A 21154-nucleotide genomic window follows, 5' to 3' on the forward strand; every position below is an offset into this window, starting at 1 on the left:
ATAAGAAAATATGACCCACACATATGCTGCCTACAAGAGACCCATCTCAGGACAAAAGACTTACACAGACTGAAAGTGAAGGGCTGGAAACAAATTTTCCAAGCAAATGGACAGGAAAAAAAAGCAGGGGTAGCAATACTCATATCAGACAAAATACACTTCCAAAGAAGGGCCATAAAGAGAGACCCAGAAGGTCACTTCAGAACACTCAAAGGAAGAATCCACCAAGAAGACATAAACATTGTAAATATATATGCACCCAACATAGGAGCACCCAAATACATTAAGAAAATCTTGGAGGACTTCAAGAAAGATTTCGACAGCAACACAATTATAGTAGGGGTCTTTAACACCCCACTATCAAAAATGGACAGGTCTTCCAAACAAAATATCAATAAGGATATTGTGTCACTTAACAATACCGTAGAGGAAATGGACTTAACTGATATATACAGAGCTTTTCATCCCAAAGAAGCAAAATACACACTCTTTTCAAGAGTCCATGGAACTTTTTCAAAGATAGACCACACCATAGAACACAAAGCAAGCCTCAACAAATTCAAGAAAATTGAAATCACATCAAGCATTTTCTCTGACCAAAAGGGACTGAAACTAGAAACCAACCACAAAGGAAAAAACCAAAAACACTCAAAATCATGGAGACTGAATAGCATGCTATTAAACAATGAATGGGTCAAGAAAGAGATTAGGGAAGAAATCAAAAACTTCCTGGAAACAAATGAAAATGAACTCACAACAACCCAAAACCTATGGGACACAGCAAAGGCAGTCCTGAGAGGGAAGTTCATAGCAATACAGGCCTACCTTAAGAAGATAGAAACATTTCAAACAAACAACCTAACCCTACACCTACAAGAACTGGAGGAACAACAACAAAGACGACCCAGAGCAAGCAGAAGGAAGGAAATAACCAAGATCAGAGCAGAGTTAAATGACATAGAGACTAAAAGCACAATTCTAAGGATGAATGAATCCAGGAGCTGGTTCTTTGAAAAGATAAACAAAATCGACAAGCCTTTAAGTAGGCTTATCAAGAAGAAAAGAGAGAGGATCCAAATAAACACAATTAGAAATGAAAGAGGAGAGATTACAACTGATACCACAGAAATACAAAGGATTGTAAGAAATTACTACAAAGAACTGTATGCTAAGATATTTGAAAACCTAGATGAAATGGACACATTTCAAGAAAAATATAATCTTCCAAAACTGAATGAAGAAGAAGCAGAAAACCTGAACAGACCAATAACAGCAGACAAAATTGAAACAGTCATCAAAAAACTCCCAAGACACAAAAGCCCTGGACCAGATGGTTTCACAGGAGAATTCTACAGAGCATTTAAGGAAGAGCTAACCCCTATCCTTCACAGACTATTAGAAAAAATCCAAACTGATGGAAGACTCCCAAACTCTTTTTATGAAGTCAGCATCATCCTAATCCCAAAACGAGATAAAGACACAACGAAGAAAGAAAACTTCAGGCCAATATCACTGATGAACACAGACGCTAAAATTCTCAACAAAATATTAGCAAACCGCATCCAGCAATACATTAAAAAGATCATACACCATGACCAAGTGGGATTCATCCCAGGGATGCAAGGATGGTACAATATTCGCAAATCAATAAACATAATGCATCACATCAATAACTGCAAAGACAAAAATCACATGATCATATCAATAGATGCAGAAAAAGCATTTCATAAGATACAGCACCCATTTCTGATAAAAACACTCAGCAAAGTGGGAATAAAGGGAGCATTCCTCAACATAATAAAGGCCATATATGAGAGACCTACAGCCAACATCACACTCAATGGACAAAAACTTAGACCTTTTCCACTAAGAGCAGGAACAAGACAAGGATGCCCTCTCTCACCACTCCTATTCAACATAGTATGGGAAGTCCTAGCCACAGCAATCAGACAAGAAAAAGCAATAAAAGGCATCCAAATTGGAAAGGAGGAAATGAAACTGTCACTGTTTGCAGATGACATGATAGTGTACATGTAAAAGCCTATAGACTCCACCAAAAAACTACTCGACCTAATAAATGAATTTGGCAAAACAGCTCGATACAGAGTCAATACCCAGATATCAAAGGCATTCCTGTACACCAGCAATGAAACTGCAGAAACAGAAATAAGGAAAAAAATCCCATTCGATATAGCAACAAGAAAAATAAAGTACCTAGGAATAAACCTAACCAAGCAGGTAAAAGACCTGTACTCAGAAAACTACACAACACTGAAGAAAGAAATTAAGGAAGATACAAACAAATGGAAGCATGTACCATGTTCATGGATTGGAAGAATTAACATCATCAAAATGGCCATACTACCCAAAGCAATTTATAGATTCAATGCAATCCCTATTAGAGTACCCATGACGTATTTCACAGATATAGAACAAACATTTCAGAAAATCACATGGAACCATAAACGACCCCGAATAGCTGCAGCAATTTTGAGAAAGAAGAACAAAGCAGGAGGGATCACAATACCTGATATCAAACTGTATTACAAAGCCATTGTAATCAAAACAGCCTGGTACTGGCATAAAAACAGGCACATAGACCAATGGAACAGAACAGAGAGCCCAGAAATAAACTCAAGTCTATACGGTCAATTAATATTTGACAAAGGAGCCAGGAGCATAAAATGGAGCAAAAACAGCCTCTTCAACAGATGGTGTTGGGAGATCTGGACAGCTACGTGCAAAAAAATGAAACTCGATCACCAACTTACGCCATACACAGAAATAAACTCAAGATGGATAAAAGACTTAAATATAAGTCATAACACCATAAAAGTCCTTGAGGAAAACATTGGCAGGAAAATCTCAGACATTCCACGCAGCAACATCCTCACAGACACATCCCCTAAAGCAAGGGACATAAAGGAAAGAATAAACAAATGGGACCTCATGAAAATAAAGAGCTTCTGCATGGCTAAAGAAAACAGCACCAAATTACAAAGAGAACCAACAGTATGGGAAAACATATTTGCCAATGATACCTCAGACAAGGGCCTGATCTCCAAAATATATAAAGAACTCACACGACTGCACTCCAGGAAGACAAACAACCCAATTATAAAATGGGCAAAGGACTTGAACAGACACTTCTCCAAGGAAGACATACAGAGGGCCCAGAGACATATGAAAAGATGCTCAGCATCACTACCATCAGAGAGATGCAAATCAAAACCACAATGAGGTATCATCTCACACCAGTCAGAGTGGCCAACATAAACAAATCCACAAACAAATGTTGGAGAGGATGCGGAGAAAAGGGAACCCTAGTGCACTGTTGCTGGGAATGCAGACTGGTGAGGCCACTGTGGAAAACAATATGGAATTTCCTCAGAAAACTAAAAATGGAACTGCCCTTTGACCCAGCAATTCCGCTGCTGGGATTATACCCTAAGAACACTGAAACACCAATCCAAAAGAACCTGTGCACCCCAATGTTCATAGCAGCACAATTAACAATAGCCAAGTACTGGAAGCATCCTAAGTGCCCATCAGCAAAGGAGTGGATCCAAAAACTATGGTATATTTACACAATGGAATTCTACCCAGCAGAGAGTAAGAAGGAGCTTATACCCTTTGCAACAGCATGGATGAAACTGGAGAGCATTATGCTAAGTGAAATAAGCCAGGTGGTGAGGGACAAATACCATATGATCTCACCTTTAACTGGAACATAATCAATAGAAGAAAAAAGCAAACAAAATATAACCAGAGACATTGAAGTTAAGAACAATCTAACAATAGCCAGGGCGGGGGTGGGGGGTTGGGGCGGGGACAATGGAAAGAGGGGATTACAGGAACTACTATAAAGGACACAAGGACAAAACCAAGGGGGAGGGTGGAGGTGGGGGAGGGAGGTGGGTTCACCTGGGTTGGGGTGGAGGGATGGGGAGAAAAGGTATACAACTGTAATTGAATAACAATAAAAATTTTAAAAAAAAAGGTTAAAAAAAAAAAAAAGGACTACTGCGTAAAAAAAAAAAAAAAAAGAAAACAGCACCAAATTACAGGGAGAACCAGCAGTATGGGAAAACATATTTGCCAATGATACCTCATAGAAGGGCCTGATCTCCAAAATATATAAAGAACTCACACGACTGCACTCCAGGAAGACAAACAACCCAATTAAAAAATGGGCAAACGACTTGAACAGACACTTCTCCAAGGAAGGCATACAGAGGGCCCAGAGACATATGAAAAGATGCTCAGCATCACTAGCCATCAGAGAGATGCAAATTAAAACCACAATGTGGTACCACCTCTCACCAGTCAGAGTGGCCAACATAAACAAATCCACAAACAAATGTTGGAGAGGATGCGGAGAAAAGTGAACCCTAGTGCACTGTTGGTGGGAATGCAGACTGGTGAGGCCAGTGTGGAAAACAATATGGAATTTCCTCAGAAAACTAAAAATCGAACTGCCCTTTGACCCAGCAATTCTGCTGCTGGGATTATACCCTAAGAACCCTGAAACACCAATCCAAAAGACCTGTGCACCCCAATGTTCATAGCAGCACAATTTACAATAGCCAAGTACTGGAAGCAACCTAAGTGCCCATCAGCAAAGGAGTGGATCCAAATACTATGGTATATTTACACAATGGAATTCTACCCAGCAGAGAGTAAGAAGGAGCTTATACCCTTTGCAACAGCATGGATGAAACTGGAGAGCATTATGCTAAGTGAAATAAGCCAGGTGGTGAGGGACAAATACCATATGATCTCACCTTTAACTGGAACATAATCAACAGAAGAAAAAAGCAAACAAAATATAACCAGAGACATTGAAGTCTCTTAATGAAGACATTAAGAACAATCTAACAATAGCCAGGGCGGGGGTGGGGGGGGATAGTGGGAAGAGGGGATTACAGGAACTACTATAAAGGACACATGGACAAAACCAAGGGGGAGGGAGGTGGGTTCAGCTGGGGTGGGGTGGAGGGATGGGGAGCAAAGGCATACAACTGTAATTGAATAACAATAAAAATTTTAAAAAAATTAAAAAAAGAAATTATTTTAAAAGAGAAAAGCATCCTTCAAAATATATATACTGGATATTTTGAGTATTCCTTCTGTGTGTGGTGAGGACACATAATATGTACAAATATCAACACCTTTAAAATCATGGGTTTTTTGTTTTTATCTTATTTTTTGTTAATTCAGTCATGTACACCTCCTCTCAGCCTAAAAAAGATTTGAGGTTAAACAGTCTGTCGTCCCGTATTATACATATTTGAGGCAGATGTCGCAGATTCCCTTGAGATAGTCGTTCTGATTCCAGAGACGTTCCCATCCTCTCTGGATCCTCACAGGGGGTGATGTCTTGGTCTATGAATCTACGAAGGAACAAGATCTTGGCAAAGCTCTGTCCTAGGATAAAGTACTGTTCTGTCTCAAATGAGAAGCAGAGGAATTCTTTCTTTAATTCCATATTTATTACCCTTTGTTTGCTCTTAACTATACTCTGTTTCTGAAAAACAGAGAGGTGACAGGATGAAGGTATGCAGGGTAAAGAGCAAGTCATAAGCATTGTGTTTGGAAAGATTATGAGAAACAGTGCATCTGCAATGTACCAGAGAGATGTAATAAACAACAAGCCAGAAATATAGAAACTGGAGGTGAGGTAAGAGCTGGTGAAAGAGAGATCCTGTCATTCTCAATTCTCTATCCATGGAATGAAGATGAATTTTTGATGAGAAGTTCTGGGAATGCGGCTGAACATAGGCATGTTGAATTTTGAGCTGAAACATCTCTCCTTCTTTCCACCCTCTCCAGTATCTCATGACTATGCCTTTATTCAATAAATATCTGAAAAACTCTCATGTTACAAGAATTGGGAGAGGCACTGAGGATACAACTATTGTCAACATAAGAAATGTCCAAACCTGTAAGAATTGTTATGAGTTTATTTGAGCCAAACTGATGACAATTGCTGGGAAGCAAAACCTCACAAAATATTTTTTCTATTACTAACCAATATTTCCCTTTTACTATAATATCTTCCACCCTAAGAAGAGGTTACCTGTGTCATTACATTTCAGAATATGAGATAATCACCATACCTCTATTTCACAGTACTCTGCCCAGTTTTCTTTTCAGTGCTCTTAATTTATTTCACACCAACACTAGTGGAAATATCACCCAATACCCAGATTTACTACAGATTTTAGAAAACAATGACCTTAGCTTTCAGGACAGTCATGATTTCAGCAATCTCGGGAATGAAACAAAGCAGAGGCCTTCCTATGATCACTTCCAAACCCTGTGAATACTTCCATCAAAATTAGCAATCTTCAGAATTCCATATGAAATCCTTAGTGTTGCATATGTAAGTGACTGAGCCTGAACTTAAGAACCATGAGAATGTAGTACAGAACAGAGCATGAACTATAGAACGTTACAGCTGGGAGGACATTACAGCTGGGAGGATCTTTATCAATCACCTAGGTCTAGTCCAACCCTCTTCATTTTACAGTTATAGAAACTGAGGCTCAAACAAGACAAGTCATTTGCCATAAGAGACTAAGTTGCATCCAAGCCAGGACTAGACTCTAAATTAGGCTATCTGAAATCCCATTTAAAAAGAGATTTTTAATATTCAATTCTTCATTTTTTTCTTATCAAGTGCCTATTTCTCTAACTTCTTAAATGGGGTAGAATCAAGGGATCTGGAGAGAGAGCTGGTTCATTGAGAGTTTCAATTAAACAACATGAAAACAACCTAGTTTTCAAGTAAGCCTGTGATCCTGTAGGCATGAGGCTAGAGGGAACCTTACTATTCCTTACAAAAGTATCATCTACCAAATTCTGCAAAATAGATATGTATCATCCAGTCTTAACCATTAGTAAGCACTGTGAGCATCAGAGTAGGGAGAACTATTAGTAGGGAGGGGTGTCATTTATCAGTACTCAATTCTGCTGAAAAGTCTAATAATGCTGACCATATCTTTCTTCTTAAAGTAGTACATTTTCTTCTATACAATAATCACAATGTATAACTATATAGTTCAATAGTTTTGAGAACATCTATCTCTCCATCTAAACCATGAGCCCCAAGGTGGCAACAACCATGTCTATTTTGCTCACAATTATGTTTCCATGCTTACTAAATGGTTTGTATTTGAAAATATCTGTCCAACCAATGGATAAAAGTCTCTCTTCTCTTGGCTCTTTCATAATACTATACTCTCCTAATTTTCCTTCCATATGTCTGACCTCTCCTCCTTTGTAGCCTTCACCCAGGCTCATATTTGTTTTCCCATATCCTTGGATCCCTTCTTTCTACTTCAAGTACAACCTCTTTCTCAATGACTTTCAAATCACTCTCTCCAGGTGACTTCTTTCCAGAGTTTAAATTCCACATTTTTTCAACTGTACCCAGCACCTCTTGCTGGGCTATAGCAGTAGTACTACCTATGTGACCTCAGTCAAATCAAGTCACTCCCCCTCTCAGGATCAGTTTGCTCATCCACAAAATGAGGAAGTTGATCCTCTACAGTATATAGAGCACAACCCTAATCTTTCAAGCTAGCATTCTATCTTATTGACAGTCAAGCTCTCTATCTTGCCAAACATTTTTCACATGCTTTCACCATGCACTTTACTCCAACACAGCTGAGCTCTTCACTGTTCCCAATATGTGTCCTCTGCTTTTCTGGCCTCTGCCTGGAACACCATTCCCACCCCCAAGCTCTAAACATTCAAAATTTGTCTAATCTTCCAAGCCCAGTTCACACATGACTTTCAGAAACTGTCTTTGATCTATTTGGCTACAAGCCCTTTGCCTCTCTTTTTATGGGTGTGGATCTCATTCTTTGAGTATAATAGTTGTCTGTATATTTCTTCTCTCTCTTACTTTGGAGGTCATCTTGGAGGGCAAAGGCTATTGCTAAATCAGCCTGTCTCTCCCTCATTTCCTTTGGTTCATAGTATGCACTTAGAAACATACTAAATAGATTCAGTTTAGGCCATATCACTAGTCCTGATTAAAAGCCATTCATCAGTCTCTATGTTTCTAGAATGAAGACCAAAATCCTTACAACAGCCCATTCTAGCCATTCCAGCTTTTGTTCTATTTCTCAAATTCACTATGCTTTTCTCTCTCAGGGTACTCCTGCCTGTTCTTCCCGTCATCTAGAAAACTATTCCACCCCCTCCATCACTCCCACCCCACCCCCATGTCTCTCTACTCAGCCTCAATATCACTTCCTCTAAGAAGCTTTTCTTAAACCCAAAGCTAAGATCAATTTCCTCTGTTACATGCTTTTATAGTCCCCCATCCCCATACTTTTCCTTCATAGCATTTATGGCTGCTGAAATAACACAGTTGTATGATAATCTGATTTATTGCTTCTTTCCCATCAAACCATAAACTCCAAGTAAGCAAGGATGGTGTCTGTTTTGCTCACCTTTGTATTATCTGTATGGTGCCTAACCACATCAATGAATAAATAGCTGTTGAATGAATTGAAGAATGACTGAATTGGAAGTAAAGACTTGGGACTTGGCTTCCTATAATTCCTTCAAAGCAAAATTGGGATACCATGTAGCTCTTTAGGATGGATAAGTTGGCCTTCTATTCACCATAAGAAATTTATAAAGTAGGATAAATACTGCCTCTCAAATACTGGAAGTAAACCAAAATTATTTTTCTTTAATGACAGTGTGACCCCAAAAGACACAACTAATACTAAGTGGTTTATTAATTCACTTAGCAAACATTTAAGTACCTGCTCTATGCCATATGGTAGCTTATAGCTGATGGTTCAATAAACTGAACTGACACAGCCTCTACTTGATTGGATTATTTAATCTAAGAGTGGAATTTATATAAGCTTTAAAAACTTTCATGACATTCACAATACCTATTGCATGAGGATATTAAGTTCTTTATCATATAAGTACAGCACACTAACTGATTGTACCACTGGAGCTCCAAAATTGAAACTGCCCCAGGTGAGGAATGAAAGATATTAAGTTCTTTTTTTTTAATTTTTAAAAGAGATCTTATTTATTTATTTTTAGAGGGGAAGGGAGGGAGGGAGAGAAGTAGAGAAACATTAATGTGTGGTTGCTTCTCATGCACCCCCCACTGGTAACCTAGCCTGCAACCCAGGCATGTGCCCTGACTGAGAGTCGAACCTTTGGTTTGTGGGCAGGCACTCAATCCACTGAGCCACACCAGCCAGGGTGATATTAAGTTCTTTATCAAAGAAGACATTTAACCTGAGGGCAAGAGATCTTCTGGCACAGATGATTTAGAAATTGTAACTGGGCCCAATCTAGGCCTCTAAAATTAGTTAGGCGGGTAGCCTAGACCAATGAATGCTGCTCGAAGTGTGGTCCACAGAGCAGTACCTGCATATGAACATTTGTTACCAGGCAGCAACATTCTAATCGCAGAAATCGAGAATAAACACTTACAAAATGTTACAGCAATTTGGCAAAAATAATTTATCTGTTGAAGCTAATAACACTGAATTTATACTTTGTATATTTTTTCTTTAATTTTTAGTAATTTATAGTTAATGTATTTTACTAAAGTTATAGTTTGTGGTAGATTAGAGTATTTGAAAAAAAAAAAAAAAAAAAAAAAACCCTGCCACTTCTCCAAGATACTTTGTTGAACACTGGAACAGGAAGTTCAGGATTACTACTTGGCAGTGTGTTATAATGTAAAAATCTCAGGTGCCATCCCAGATCCTCTGAATCAGAATTAGCATTTTAACAAGATCGCGGAGGAATTCTTTTGCACATTAAAGTATGAGAAGCACTGGTTAGATGATTTCTGAAGACCTTTAGAACCCTGAGATTTATAGTTTACTTCAGATAAAAAAAAAAGAAAAAACACAAACTTCCGATGTGATAGCCTCCACCTCAGCATTTTACAGATGGAAAAAGTGAGGTCCATAGAAAGAAGGTCATGTGTCCAAGGTAATTGACAAAATGGTAGAGCTAGGAATAGAACTAATGTTTGCTAATACCCAAGTAAGTTTTCCACTCCAGCATACTGCATGCTCACTCCTATCTTACCTAATCCCATTCTGTACCATCCCTCAGTGATGCCATTGTTTTATCAGAAAGTATCTCAGAAACAAATTATTATTCTTCCTTTCAAATATGGTATGAACCTTGAATCACCACTATTTGAACTGGCTCCTTTATAATAATTGCCCTTAACCCCTGCTTCTCAAGTCTTCCAACATGCCTATTGTCTGACTGCTAAATGAATATTCTGGGCTTTTAGAAGGACTAGAACCAACTGATTCCTGGTCTTTAGAAAAAGAAAAGAGAGTTTCTCTGTTCCCATCAGTCCACTCAATATCAGACAGCAAGGTTTGCCAAGGAAAAGAACATACACTGTCAACACTGCTTTAGAAAGCTCAGTACAATCAGTTTGTGGCTGACAATCAAGAAAATGGGATATTAGACCATATTAATAAAAGTCTAGTCACCAAAATGAAGCAAATGATAACTCTTTACTTGTGATCTTGTCAGATCTGATGCTTCAGAGGAAAGGTGTGATTGCTGCCTTCAACTATCTGAAGAGCTGTTATGAAGAAGAAACAAATTTGTTTCATATAGTTCCAAAGAACCAATGAATAAAGGTTATAGAGAGACAGAGCTTGGCTTATAATGGAGATCATTTTCTGACAATCAGAGTTTCTCAAAGACAGAAAGAGCCATCTAATGAGCTCTCTGTCTCTGCAAGGGAGTTCAAATAGAAATCAGTCAACGAATTGAATGCTTAGAGCGAATTAAAGAACTGAGTGGAGAAATAGAGTTTAATGATCTTTAGCAATCATTCTAGTTCCAAGGTTTTAGTATTCTAAAATTTTCGGGACAGGGTGACCCTAAACCTTCAGAAAATAAGAGCAATATATGGTCCTAAAAGGAATGATTTTTTTCACTCAGCGTGAAAAAAAGCCTCAGAGATGGATGAGGCTTTGACAGTGGCAAAGTGAAGTCTTTCCAGGCATTCTGTCAAAGGAAAACAAGCTGGCCAAGGAAAGCTTTTTGGGCAGTCACTACAGCAAACCCTATTGAGGTTTGGCTCTACAATACCCATTCATTATTCTCCAACATAAGTTTCTCTTATGCTACACAAACGCCTGGCTGCTACTTTAACCCCTGCCCCAAATCTTGCCAAGTAGCACCCTACCTACTGTACCTACATTTGCCTAACATAGAAAGATTCAAAATTCTCCCCAAGGAGGCAGTAGTGCTTAATGGTGTAGACTATGCATTCTGGAACCAGGTCATCTGTGTTTTAATTCCCAATTCGGACATTTAATTATTCTGTAACTTGGACAATCTATTTCGCTTTTCTGTGCCTCAGTTTCCTCATCAGTAAAGCAAAGATAATAATAATAAGTACTTCATATGGTTGATATAAGAATAATATACATTAAACCTCAGTCCAAGATCCAAAACTTACTAAGCAGTCAGCAATATTAGCAATAAGTAATGTTAATGTTATAATTACATCATGGACCCATCACTGTTGATAACTCAAAAAGCCCCCATCAAGCAACAAGATCCCTTCCCCCTACCAGTTCAGAGAGGCTATACAAGAGCTTCAACCAGTCCTTGCATAGCTCCAGACATGCAGACTTGCTGACCCTCAAGAAACCATATTATTCACAACAGGAATACTGGCTCCTCACCCTGTCTCTCTAACTCCAACAGCCACCCCTCCCCCAGTCCTCCCTCCTAGGCAACCCTCAGACACAGAGAAGCAGCAAACTGGAAGCCAGTTCCAGACAAACCATCAGGTGTTTCTTCCCCCCCAAGGACATGTTGTGCCAGCATGTTGGGGTAAGGCGTCTGAATCCCTGGTCTAGCCTGTCAGCTCAACGACAGGCAATGGGATTTCCCACAGGGAAGCAAGAGAAGCCTCCCAAGTTTATGAAGCAACTCAGGTCCAACCCCACAATGAGCCTCTTAAAAGAAGAGGGTAGGTCTCAATCTGCTTTTAAAGGAAGGAATTATTTACAACTTTCTACTTGCTTGCATTTGGGGAAGGTAATAGGGAGATAGGAAAATGAACTGCATGGTATTCGCCTTCTTTCTCATTTCCAGCAATGAGAAGCAGCTGCAGAGAAAGAGTTAAAGGAGAAAGGAAGCTCCAGCTATTACTCCATCCCTGTGCCTAGGGCTGTCTGGAGGGTCATGACAGTGCTGTCTGCTCTGGCTAAGGGCCACAGGATGGCTTTCTGCAGCAGCTGAGGGCCCCCTCCCCAAGCAATTTGCAAGGTCAATGCTGACCTGCTTCCAAAGAAGAACAAAACAATTCAGTGACAACGAAGCAAATCGCGCATACACCACATCACAACACCCCCCTCCCTAAATCAGGTTTTACCCCAGTGCCTTCCTGCCCAGATGCAGACTGTGTGCTTCCACTAGCCCCACAGGGAACCTAGGATAGCATAACAGCTGCAGAGCATGTCTCGCCTTCCCGGCCAACCCAAGAAGATTCTCAGTACGGGGGAGAGATGCTTTCGCTAAAGAAGACCTGAGGCTGGGGGAGGGGGAAGGAGGGACATCTAGGTTTCTTACCAAGCGCCACAGTCACTTCCCTGAAGTGGACAGAAGAAAAGGATGAATGAACTGAAACAAGTTGGAGGTTGAGCCCTCACAGAGCTCTGCTTCCTCTTCTCTTTCTCTGGGTCTCTATCCTGGTCCCTCTGTCCTCTGTCTCACTGGTTTGCTTGCTGGCTTGCGCGCGCTCACGCTCTCCCTCACCCTCCTCTCCCTCTCCCTCTCTTCCTCTCTCCTCCCCCTCCTCTCTCTCTCTCTCTCTCTCTCTCCCCCCTCCCCCTCTCCCTCCTCCCTCTCTCTCCCCTCTTTACCCTCCCTCCCTCTCCCCTCTCTTTACCCTCCCTCCCTCTCTTTCTTCTCTTTCCCCCCTCTTTCTCTCTCTCCCTCTCCCTCCCTTCCTTCCTCCCTTCCTCCCTTCCTTCCTTCCTCCCTTCCTTCCTTCCTCCCTTCCTTCCTTCCTCCCTTCCTTCCTTCCTTCCTTCCTTCCCTCCCTCCTTCCTTCCCTCCCTGTCCCCTCCCCCTTTGCTGGCTTTGGATTCACCACTGAGCACGCAGCTGTTCTGGGGCTCCAAATACAGAACTGCAAGGCTTTGAATCTGTGGTTGTTTTAGGAAAGACTAAAGTAGTGTTTTATTCCTTAACGTATCCAGCAGAGAAATCGAGGGAAGCTCAAAGAGAAGGGGAGGAGCAGAGGAAGCAAGGGGAAGAGAAAGAGAGCAAAAGAGTAAAAGCGAACAGGATAAAGGAAGTATGGATTATCTTAGCTGATGCTTACTAAGCTGCTTCAAGACAGAGAAAAGTGGTCTCTATCCCTTACATCTTTATGGACATGCGTTCTTAGCGAAGGCTCCAAATAAAGGTTTGACAATCCTGTCTGTTAACATTCTACATCTGAGGACAAAAATGGGTTTTAAAAAATCATACATCAAAGATTGTCATTCCAACCCCACTAAGACAAAAGGGTTCAGCCACATTGATCCTCCGATGACCTAAAGGCCACCCCACCCCCAACCAAGTAGAATTATGAACCCAAATCAGAACCGTCAGCTGGAGCTTCCCTTCAGGCAAAACAGAAAAGCTGCAGAACCACAATGCTTTCCTTTCAAAAAACTGATGGGAATATGTGTACATAAGTGTGTGAGCCCACATGTGAGTTTGCACAAGGGGGAAGAGGAGGGGGAGAGAAGATTAATTAATTCAAAGTATAAAATAATTTCTCATTGGGGTAAAAATAAACAAAACCTGGGCATAATAACAATGCAACAGAAGATGGAAAGAGACCTACAGTAAGAATAAAATAAAGGAACTTAGGTTTGAGTTCTTCCTCTGAAAAACCACTGTTACCTTGAAGTCCTGTCTTCAATCTGGCACAATGAATGGTGATGGATGTAGATGATCTTGAAAGACCACTTTTGAACCTAACGATCTAGGCTCTAAGACATGAAAATCTTGGGTGAAAGAGGAATTGATCCATGGAGAGTGAATATGTTGACTGCCAACTTCAAAGGTTCTACAAAGGTTAGTACCAAAATTGGGCCCCAAACCACACTTGACAGCCATTCCATTTTGAGTGTTTCAGGGGTAATATGAATATGAGCATGTGTGTAAAAATCTGCTCCTATCAAAGAGTTCAGCTTCCACCTGCATATAATGATTAGCATTAAAGGTTTTTTAATAAAACCCCTCATAATTTGTTTTCCAGCACATTTAGTCAGAGAATCAAAATGGTCATCAGGGTATCTGGCTGAATGTGAGTTACATTGTGTGTGTTAAATAAGAGTACTGTCCTCAAAATACATACAGTGACTAGGATATGACAAGCATTTAAAATTTTCCCACAGTATGCTATTTCTGTCTAAACTACTATCCTGTTGGGTCCTCTGCCCCCCCCTCAAAAAAAATTCCTAACACTCTCTTATCCTATTCAGTGAAACACATGTACTCCACTCCAACTACATACTTCTTCAAAAGCATATACCCACCATTGAGCAGAGACAGAGAGAGAGAGACAGGGATCCATAGACTCAAAGTCCCTGAGCTGAGAGGACCCATAAAGATAACCATCTCATTGTGCAGAAAAAGAAGCTAGCCCACAGAAAAAAAATTAGTTTATGTAATGTTGTAGTGAATCAGTGACTAAATTAAGACCAGCACCCAGACTGATGACCCCAGGTGTAGTATTTTTATTTATCAAAGCAACATGTATGTTGTATATAAAGCAAGTGTTTATGTGAGCACATAAGCACACTCCTTCCTGCAGAAATATGCATTTTTGTGTACATTTGTTTACATAGGTTGCTTCCAATACTTGGCTATTGTGCTGCTATGAACATTGGGGTGCATGGGTTCTTTTGAATTGGTGCTTCAGGATTCTTAGGGTAACATCCATTGAAATTAACAGATTAGCAAAATGGCAAAATGAAATACTATGAACTGGCATAAGGTTGCTATATTGTTTCCTAGGGCTGCCATAAAAAATCTGTTGGCTTAAAACAATAGAAATTTTTTTTCTCACAGTTCTGGAGGCCAGAAGCCTGACATCAAGATACTGACAGGGCCACACTTACCCCAAAAATTATAGAAGGAGGATTTTTCCTTGCATCTTTCCCATCCTGGTGGTGGTTTGCATTCCTTCACTTGTAGAAATGTCACTCCAATCTCTGCCTCAGTCTTCAAATTATCTCTTCCTTTGTGTCTCTAAGTGACCAAATCTCCCCATCTTTTCTCTTAAAAAGAGACCAGTCACTGGATTTAGGGCCCACCCTTAAATCCAGGATTATTTCATTTGAAGATCTTTAGCTAATTACTTCTGCAAAGACTGCACATCCAGATAAGATCCATCCTTAGGTTCTGGGTAGACATGATTTGGGGGGGCACACTATTCAACCCACTACAGTGAAAGGAAAACTTTTTTTCCAAATGAAGACACTAAACAAATAAACCCTCTAGGGGAACATAATTTTTTAAAGAAAAGATATTGCCTTGGCTGGTGCAGCTCAGTGGATTGAGTGCCAGTCTACGAATCAAAGGGTTGTTGGTTTGATTCCCATTCAGGGCACATGCCTGGGTTGCGGGCCAGGTCCCCAGTGCAGGGCGTGCCAGAGGTAACTACACATTGATGTTTCTCTCCCTCTCTGTCTTCCTCCCTTACCCTCTGTCTGAAAATAAATAAATAAAATATTCTAAAAAATAAAAAAGAAAGAAAATATATTTTAATACAAAGAAGTTAGGTGAAAACACTATCATAAAAAATTATTCTTTAAATTATACAACTTTAGCTCTGTGAAAAATTACTAGCATTTTCATAAATGTTCTCAGTTCACTGCAACCACACAAAAACATTATGAGAACCACCTCTGGTAGCACTGAGGCAGTTTCTATCAAACCAAAACTACTGCAGATAAAAATAATAAGCTCCAGACAAAAAAAAAATAAACAAAACAACAGTATGAGTGCATTGGAAAGTAATCACAAGCAGGCATAATTAGAAGAGAGTTGACAATTGCAAGAAAGGAACACTAGGTGAGTTTCCCCCCTTTTAGGAATTTTTGTCTGAGGGCAGGCCCCAAGCCAAAGCAGCAACTAAAACTCTGGAGAAACTACAAGTAAGTGTTGCTTGCAGCTGTTAATTGTTTAACAACTGGCTCTCCAGGAAAAAATAAACAAAAGCCTGATTTGTAGCATCTCTCAATTTCCACAGTGTAAATACTCCCACCATGGCCAATTCCATCAACATGATGAACTTGAGAAGAGATGTGCACAGTTGGCTCTCACAGGCCAGGGCTCACACAGTCCTAGTGGCTTCAATAGCCAGCAGACAGAATTCAGGTTGACCCCTAAAACTGGAATGTGATGAGAGAAATCTAAGAATGGATAGAATTATAAAGTGGGAGACCCTAATTCTATGTAAAAACTGTCCAAATCTTTGATAGAACCATAAATTATGCATGCGGGGACAGAGTCCAAAAAACCTAAATGAAGCTGACACAGTGAGAGTTTTCAGTGCTGCCCACCATAAGGGAGAATTTGGAGTTTCAGTTAAGCCATATTAACTGCCTACTGAAACAAATAAGCAAAAGAAATACTCCACAGATAAATAAAAGAATATAGAGATCCTACATTCACAAAGTTCAGGGTACACTCCAAGCTATGTAGGGGAAAAAAAAAAAAACAAGAAAATATTACCTATGTTCAAGAGAAAAGGCAATCAGTGGAGATCAGCCCTAAAATGGACCAGATTTTAGAATTAGTGAAAAGGATTTTAAGTTATTTATCATAACTATACTAATAGATGTAAATAAAAATACACTTTTAATAAATAAACTACTGAAAAAATCATAGCAGAGAAATAAAACCAATTTAAAAGAATCAGACACAAATTCTAGAACTGAAAATTAAAATATCTGGAGTAAAATTCATTGGGTGAGCTTAACAGCAGATTTGAAATGAAAGAAGAAAGTAAGTCATCTTGGAGACCAATTAATAGATATTATTCAATCTGAAGCACACAGAGGGAAAAAATATAACAGATTAACAAAGCCTCAGTGATCTGTTGGATATTATAAAAGTTCTAACATATATGTAATTTGAGTCCCAGAGGCAAAAAACAAAATAAGAAAAAAATATTTGAAAAATAATGCCCCAAATATTTCCAAATATAATAAAACAAATATTATAGATTAAAGAAGTTCAGTGAACCCCAAGTAGGATGCAATACCCAGCTACATCATTGCTAAATTATTGAAAACCAACTATAAAAGGAAAATCTTGAAAGAATAAAAGAATAACATATTGAGGGGAAAAATTACAATTGACCATTGACCTCTCATCAGAAAATGATATCTTTAAAGTGCTGAAATTTAAGAAAAAAATCTATCAAGATTGACTTTTACATCCAGCAAAAATGTCCTTATGAATAAAGGCAAAATAATGACACTTTCAGATAAGTGAACATTAGGGCAGTTTCTCACCAGCATATTTATAGTTCCAGAAATATTACAGAAAATTCTTAAGTCTGAAGGGAAAAAATACCAGATGAAAAGCTTGATCTTCAAGTATGAAGAACATCAGAAATGGTAATATGTATATAAATATAAAATAATATTTTCTCTTAATTTCTTTGATATATATGAGTTTAAAAGAAAAATAACATTGTAATATGCAGTATATAATGTAGATAGAATAGTACTCATGACAACAAAAAATGAAAGAGAGGCAACCATAAGCAGAACGATACATTGGAAAGGTCCTTATATTTTACATAAGGCAATACAATATTGACTCTAAGCAAACTTTGAAAAGTTAAGGGTAGACTTCCAATTTCTAGTTCCCCATGTAAGGGACTTGGAAGTCACCATTCCATCCTAACAAGTGAACTCAAAACAAACTGAAAACACAACTCTTGGATACATAAGAAAGTTGAAGACACAGGGCAAACCGCTGCCTCCAAGACTGGAGAGACACAAAGGCAAATACAGGGAGTCACAACTTACCACAGAAGAGACTCACTAGCTAAAACTGCCAGGGAACCCAACACAAGGAATTGTAATTGATGAATTGCTGGAGGCTCAGCGTAGAAAAGTATGAGGATGAAATTTTCCAGGGAGATCCCACAATAATATGAGGTTTACCTCCAGAATTAACCAGGTTCACACAATAAATGTTGAAGAAATATCCCCTCATGCTTCTTGTGGCAGGGGAGTGGCAAAGGAACCATTTTGAAATACACCAGATCACTGGTTTTCTTAACAAGATCTGCCTACAGCAGAAACTAGTTAATCAGAGCCCAACCTGCTAGTGTAATATCAAAGTGTAACTGATCTTGGAGCAAGGAAATACCCACCTCTAGTTAGCTCTGGACTTTTGTGTGAGAGAAGGAAAATACTCAACTCCAGTCCAATCTAGCCATCCTGACCTAACAAAGAGTGGGGTAAAGTACTGAGAAGCATCATCAAGTTCACAGCGCAGAGACAGGAGCTCAACAAAGATTGAAACCTAATCAGAGGGATATATAACACTACTCCTACCCATACTCATCACCACCACATTACCAAAGGGCTATATAAAGCAGTTCCTTATACCCAGAACAGAATGTCCAAATATTAAGAAGAAATTACAAGGCATACCAAGGCAAAATTAAAAAAAAAAAAAAAAACAGAAGAGACAGAGAGAGCGTAAGAAACTGGCATATCAAGGATGTTAGAATAATCAGACCAGGAACTTAAAGCAACTATGATTAATATGCTAAAAGCTCTAATGGATAAGTAGAGAGCATGCAAGAAAACGTGAGCAATGTAAGTAGAGAGATGGGAATACTAAAAAAGTATGAAAAGAAAATGCAGAAATCAAAAACACCATAACAGAAATAAAGGATACCTTTTGTCCAGCTTATTAGTAGGCTGGACACAGCTGACGAAAGAATCTCTGAGCTAGAAGATACATCAATAGAAAACTCCAAAATTGAAAACCAAAAAGAACGAAAACTGAAAAAAAATAGAACAGAAGAGCTAAGGATTTGGGACAAGTACTAAAAATTGTAATAAATGCACAATTGGAATACGAGATGAACAAGAAAGAGAGAAAGGAAGAGAACAAAATTTTAAAACAATAATGACTTAAAAATTCCCCAAAATAATGTCAGACACCAAAACATAGACCCAGGAGCTCATAGAAAACAACACAAGTAAAATGCCAAAAAGCTACACATAGGAATATAATTTTTAAACAGAAAAATCAAGAAGAAAAAAAGCTGTTTTAATTACTAAAGCTTGTAGTATAGAAATCAGGCAGTGTGATGCCTCTGGCATTGTTCTTTCTCAGGATTGCCTGGCTATTCAGGGCCCAAAATTCTAGGATTGTTTTCTATGTTTGTGAAAAATACCACTAGAAATTTGATAGGAATTTCATTGCATCTATGAATGGCCTTGATTATTATGGCCATTTTAGCAATATTAATTCTTCTAAAGCTTGAATACAGGATATCTTTCCATTTGTTTGTGTTTTCTTTAATTTCTTTCATCAAATTCTCATAGTTTTAATTGTAGAGATCTTTCACTTCATTGGTTAAATTTATTCCTAAATATTTTATTGTTTTTGATGCTGTTATAAAAAAAATAGTTTTATTTTTTCAGATATTTCATTGTTAGTGTATAGAAATGCAACTGATCTGTATGTTGATTTTATATCCTGAAACTTTAATGAATTCATTAATTAATTACAACAGTATTTTGGTTGAGTTTTCAGAATTTTCTTTTTTTAGATTTTATTTATTTTATTTTTTTTATACAGAGGGGAAGGGAGGGAGAAAGAGAGGGAGAGAAATATCAATGTATGGTTGCCACTTGCATGCTCCCTACTAGGGACCTGGCCTGCAACCCAGGCATGTGCCCTGACTGGGAATCAAACCAGCGACCCTTTGTTTTGCAGGCCAGTGCTCAATCTACTGAGCCACACCAGCCAGGGCCAGAATTTTCTATATATAAGATTATATCATGTGCAAATAATGATGACTTGCTTCTTTCTCTACTTTTTGGATACCTTTTTATTTCTTTGTCTTGCCTTGTTGCTCTAGCTAGGACTTCTAGTACTATTTTATTTTATTTTATTTTTTATAGTTTAACATATTTTATTTTTTTTAATTTTTATTGTTATTCAATTACAGTTGTCTGCATTTTCTCCCCATCCCTCCACCCCACCCCAGCCAAACCCACCTCCCTCCCCTGCCTCCACCCTCCCCCTTGATTTTGTCCATGTGTCCTTTATAGTAGTTCCTGAAAACCCCTCTCCCCACTATCCCGTCCCCACTCCCCTCTGGCTATTGTTAAATTGTTCTTAACTTCAATGTCTCTGGTTATATTTTGTTTGCTTTTTTCCTTTGTTGATTATGTTCCAGTTAAAGGTGAGATGATCGCTTCTCAGCCTTTTGGCTAAGATCAAGTGTAGTATCTGTTCTTATCAGTTTAATATATTTTAATAGCAAACTTACAGGAACAGCACAGAAGACAGACAACATTAAAAACATACTTGCATGTAGGACAACTCAGTTAGAAAAGCATAGTGAATGGATGGAATCTACTGTATGATAAAATTGCTACAAACACCGTTTAGTTGTAGGTTAAAGAGCCTTTGTCTTGTTCCTAAGCTTAGAGGAAAAGCTTTCAATTTTTTATTGTTGAGTATGATGTTAACTGTGGGTTTCTCTTGTATGGCCTTTATTATGTTGAGGTACCTTTTGCCTATACACAATTAGTTGAGGGTTTTTTTAATGAAAGAATGTTATATTTTTTTCAAATGCTTTTTCTGCACCTATTGAGATGGTCATAAGATTTTGATCTTTCATTCTATCAATGTGGTGTATCACACATTGATTTGTGTATGTTGAACCATCCTTGCATGCCAGGGATAAGTTTCACTTGGTCATGGTGTGTGATCTTTTCAATGTATTGTTGAATTTGGTTTGCTAATATTTTGTTGAGAATTTTTGCATCTATATTCATTGGGGTACTGGTGTATAGTTTTCTTTTCTCATGTGTCTTTTTCTGGCTTAGAGATCACGGTA

General features: G+C 38.7%; 1 protein-coding gene and 1 pseudogene across 1 annotated transcript in view; one reads left to right on the forward strand and one right to left on the reverse strand.

Moving 5' to 3' along the window:
• GABRA3 (gamma-aminobutyric acid type A receptor subunit alpha3) overlaps positions 1 to 12767 on the reverse strand; it is a 413998-nt gene extending 401231 nt beyond the window's left edge. The window contains exon 1 of the mRNA XM_053917478.2: positions 12616 to 12767. The gene's annotated coding sequence lies outside the window, so the exon portion shown is untranslated. The remainder of the gene's footprint in view (positions 1 to 12615) is intronic.
• A 7735-nt stretch (positions 12768 to 20502) lies between these two features.
• On the forward strand, positions 20503 to 20610 carry LOC112296363 (U2 spliceosomal RNA; annotated as a pseudogene).
• The last annotated feature ends 544 nt before the right edge of the window (positions 20611 to 21154 follow it).

This window comes from Desmodus rotundus, chromosome X (assembly GCF_022682495.2).
Source record: "Desmodus rotundus isolate HL8 chromosome X, HLdesRot8A.1, whole genome shotgun sequence".
In the NCBI taxonomy this organism is placed as follows: Eukaryota; Metazoa; Chordata; class Mammalia; order Chiroptera; family Phyllostomidae; genus Desmodus; species Desmodus rotundus.